At 39.9% G+C, this 5010-nt stretch overlaps 1 long non-coding RNA gene across 1 annotated transcript; it reads left to right on the top strand.

The window, feature by feature from the left end:
* The first annotated feature begins 4403 nt into the window (after positions 1 to 4403).
* LOC136511841 (uncharacterized) lies at positions 4404 to 5010 on the top strand. The gene is made up of 3 exons (XR_010772872.1): positions 4404 to 4554; positions 4644 to 4826; positions 4915 to 5010. It is a non-coding gene; the product is annotated as an uncharacterized lncRNA (long non-coding RNA).

Raw genomic sequence — 5010 nt, 5'->3', positions numbered from 1 at the left:
AAAGAAATTAAAAACTTTAGGTTACAAAATTTTCCTATTTACAATAAATAATTAGTTAATCAATAGTATTTTTTAAAATAAATATTGCAAAGTATTGAAGTTGCTATAGAATTAATTGATTAACCTAGTATTAAACAAGGAGAATAAAATCAAAATCCCAAGCCTTTCCAATTACTCAGGCGGGCTGCCAAAATTTTCAGGCCTTCAGTCCCGGCCCAGGCCAGGAACCGGGACTAAAGGGTGGGCGGAATTGCCCGCCCAAAAATACCTTTAATCCCGGCTGGTAACACCAATCGGGACTAAAGCTCCTTTAGTCCCGGCTGGTAAGCCGAGCCGGGACTAAAGGGTTGGACCTTTAGTCCCGGTTCGGCTTACCAGCCGGGACTAAATGTCGTTTAGTCCCCGCAGGTGTTACCAGCCGGGACTAAAGGGTCCCGGCCTATATATATGGAACGGTTCCTGTTCTGTTCACCTTCTACTTTTCGATCTACACGTCGATCTCGTCTCTACCGCGCCCGGTCGTCGAGCTCGTCTCTGCCACGCCGCCGTCGTCGTCTACCCCCACCCGGCCTCGTCGTCGAGCCCCACCCGGCGGCCGTCGAGCCCGTCTCCGCCATACGTCGTCCTCGCGCGAGGTGCTCAGCTCGGCCCCGTGACCGGCCAGCACGCCCGCCATCCGCCCCAGCTAGCCTGCTAGCTAGCTGCTCAATCTCGGCCATATTTTTTAGATAGTTTTTAGATAGTTATTTAGATAGTTTTTTAGATAGTTTTTAGGTAGTTTTTGATATATATGTTAGATTAAAATGTATTAAAATTTAATTAGTAGTTTATTCTTAGTTTTTTAGTTAGTTTTTTAGATAGTTTTTGATATATGTTAATTAGATTTAAATGTATTAAAATTTAATTAGTACTTTATTTAGATAGTTTTTTTAGATAGTTTTTTATTATAGTTTTTGATATATTTAGTAATTATTATTCTATCTCTCTCTATATATGTGTTAGATTTAATTTTGATTTAGTAATTCTATCTATGTATATATGTTAGGTTTAATTAGATTTAGTAATTAATTCTATCTAGATATATGTGTGTTATTTTATTTAATTGGATTTAGTAATTATATTCTATCTCTCTATATATATGTTAGATTTAGTTTTGTTTTAGTAATTGACACATGCATATTTTATTAGTAATTCTATCTCTATATCACATGCATATTTTATTTTAGTAATTCTATCTATATATCACTTGGATATTTTATTAGTAATTCTATCTATATCACATGTATATCTAGAGAGAGATTCTATATGTATACATATATATGTACTTAATTATTTCTATGTGTATATATACATGTACTTAATTATTTCCATGTGTTGGGAGAGAGAGAAAATTGTATCTAGAGAGACATTCTATGTGTTATCACATGCATATCTAGAGATATATACATATGCACTTATTTCTATGTGTTGAGAGAGAGAGAGAAAATTGTATCATTCTATGTGTATATATACATGTACTTATTTCTATGTTTTTGGATCGAAAGTGTTTTTGATTCGATTCCAAAGCCTATACCTTATTATTGTTTATCCTTATGAAATATTATGTGTTATTATATTTAATTGGATTTAGTAATTCTATATGTGTTATCACATGTACTTATGTTATGTGCCATAGTAATTCTATCTGTGTTATCTTGAAGATACAAATGGCTGCTCCGGATGATAACTTGAATGATGACATAATGGCGGATATTATCAATGCCGGCACCAATGCGGATATAGATGATACGAGTCAGTACTTTGCTGATTTGAGGATATCCTGAATATCCCGGTGGTTGAAGATCAACAAATTGTCATGCAAGAAAATACTGGCGAGGTATATTCGATTATCTATCATCTCTTATAGATGCATGCGTACGTATATTTGTTGTTAATCGTTGTGTTTCTACTCATGTAGCCGGTCTCTGGATCTACATCAACCACCAGCAAGAGTAGGAAAGTCTAAGGGCCAAAAAGCCATTAGAGGGTCATTTCATAATATCAGAATTCAACACCGACACCGGCAAACCATTGGGACCACATGCTCAGACATATGTCAATCAATGTGAGTTCATTGTAAGGGATAGGATCCCAGTTAGTGCTCATGAATGGAAGCAGAAGATATCCGCTCCTAATGTTAGTTTTGTATCTGATTGTGACAAGAACCTAACTTGGAGAGATATCACTCAACATTTCATATTACAAGCAGATGATGCTTTGAAGGAGCTAGTGAGGGATTGGACAATGAAGAAGATGGCAACATTGTTCCAGAGTTGGACGAAGACATTGTATAAAAAGTTTATCTTGAAGAATGATACGTCGGATTTCAATGCTAAGGCGTTTGTCAAGTTAGAGTCCCATTGGGATGACTTCGTACAATACAAGATATCTCAAGAGAGTGAGGAACGTGTGATGAGGAATCGACATAATGCCTGACAGAAGCAATACCATCATCGCATGGGATCATGTGGTTATAGGAGTGCTATTCCTAAGTGGCAGAACCTAGAAGTAGAGATTACTACCAAGGGAATCATACTTGAAACAATAGAGAAGAACTCGCCTCAACACGCGAAGAATTGGTTCTACGCTCATGGGGGAAGCCTAGACCTAGACACTGGCAAGCTAATTTTCGGCCAAAAAATTGAGAGAGCAACACAGAGACTAGCTCGTGCTAGGGAAGAAGCTAATAGTGGTGTTTTCAAGCCCAACAAAGAGAAGGATGAATTGACATATGCCCTAGAGAATCCCAAACATGGTGGTCGAACAAGAGGCTATGGGGCGGTTCTGTGGCTACAAGCATTCCCAGCAGACAAGGATACCTACAAAAGTCGCCAGAGAAAGAAGGATGAGGAGGCAGACCGAATCCGTGTATTGGAGCAATTTGTTAATGAGTCACAACGAGAAAATCCCTTGAGGCAAGAATGCAGGAGGAGATCAAGAGGCAAGTGCTGCTAGCAATGAGTCAAATGCAATCACAATCAACGCCGAGAGTCACCATTAGCCCCGTTGGTCAGATGAAAAGCAGTTGTGCTTCCACGGAGCTGCCAGTTATTCAAGATGATGCTGGGTTGCGCTTCCCTATTGATGACATTACCGAACCTCTAACAACATGTGAGCTGCACATTCTAGATGGTAATAATGCATCAATCATGGTGGCTGTCGGGGTTGTATCTCCAATAGACCAAACGAAGACACCAAGAATCCATGGGTCAGTTATTCAACCTGGATATGCTAGCGTCTCGGTCGATAGAGTGCTCAAAGGTTACAGCAATGTTCCTCTTGACATTGAAGGCGGTGATGGGGAGAAGACACTAGGAGAAGCAGAGAAGACATTTATTCAATGGTGCAAACACTTCATCATCATTCCTAGGACGCCACCGCTTCCCCCTAGGTACGAATGAAAGTGAATGAAATATTATTTTCCATTAATTTTATATTGGCTTCAAAAATAATTGACTCATAACTTGTTTTTGTAGCAGGGTCTCTCCCCAGCCTAGCCCAATCATTCATTCCCCATCTCATCATAGCGTCGCGAGGGGTGAGACGACTTCATCCCCACGGCGATCTCCAACTCCTACACTGGCCCCATCGCCTCCACAACGATCTCTAACTCCTACACCGGCCCCACCGCCTCCACAACGATCTCCAACGCCTCCACGCCAGTCTCCAACACCGGCCTCATCGCCTCCACACCGGTCTCCAACACCGCCCCCACCCCCTCCACAGCAACGCACTACAGAGACGTCTAAGGTCCCGGCGGCAAAGAAGACCCCGAAAAAAGAGTTATTTCTCAAGAAATACTTCCTGAAAAGACTGATGAGCAAATAGCAGCTGAAGAAGACAAAAAAGTGAAAGATTTTTTTATAGATATCCAAAAGCAGAGACAAGCGAAGCTTAAGGAGAAGTCATACTTTTACATACCATGAGATCTGCTGAGGCAGAAGGTCGAAGCTCACAAGAAAAAGATGCTTAAACTTCGTAAGCCTCCACCACTATCAGACTATGACCGCTCTCTCATGAAGTCACATGATGCAGATAAGAAAAGGAAAAGAGCATCAGGGAAGGATGTCCCACAGCTCGGATAATAGAAGCAACCAATGCAAAATCTTGTTGTTACTAATGAATATGGTTCCAACATAGAAGTCTATCGACCAGACAACTCTAGAGAAGTGTCGGTTCAAGACCTTAATGCTTTTTTAAACTAACTGGTTTAACCTTGGATAAATTGATGGGCAAAGCTCCGATCCAGAACCTGGAAGTTGATACCTAGAAGACTTATAAATTTGGCAAAAGTCTGTACAACCCTGCGGCTCTGAATGAATTGGGTACGTAAATGTACTTGCTCAACAAGTGGTACATGCAGGCATGTGGTAGGGGTGAGGAGTGGATCTTTGTTAGATTTAGAGACCATCATTACTTCCGTGGCGATGACATCTTACATATTAGTTTCGAAGAATTGCATCAACTATACCACATGGACGCTCTGGACAAATCAATCATTAGCTCCTTTTGTTTGTAAGTGATTCATACTTTTATTGAATAAACTCACTTCCATGCGTACGTGTATATAATTATCCTCACATATAACTTATATTTATATATAGATTCCAGATGTCAGAGCTCCAAAGAATACAAGACACCAGTGTTGGCTTCATTGATCCTTATATCGTATTCAAAACCGATATTATTGCCAAGGAGCAGTGGGTATCTGAAGCACAGAAGAATATCATGAGGTTCTTCGTGAAGCAGCACGACAAGACAACAATACTTTTCCCGTTCAACTTTGAGTAAGTGTTAATAATAATGTAGTCTACACATTTTATGTAATATCAATACAACTTATATGCATGTACGTGTGTGTATAAACCAATGCAGGTTTCACTGGATACTCATTGTCATTGAGTTAAACTCAAGTCGGTTAGTAATCTTAGACTCGTTGAGAAAAGAGCGGGCACTATACCAAGATATGAT

The sequence above is a fragment of the Miscanthus floridulus genome, chromosome 16 (assembly GCF_019320115.1).
Source record: "Miscanthus floridulus cultivar M001 chromosome 16, ASM1932011v1, whole genome shotgun sequence".
NCBI classification, from domain to species: Eukaryota; Viridiplantae; Streptophyta; class Magnoliopsida; order Poales; family Poaceae; genus Miscanthus; species Miscanthus floridulus.
The sequence above is the reverse complement of the archived record's forward strand: the minus strand, read 5'-3'. Positions and strand labels throughout refer to the sequence as shown.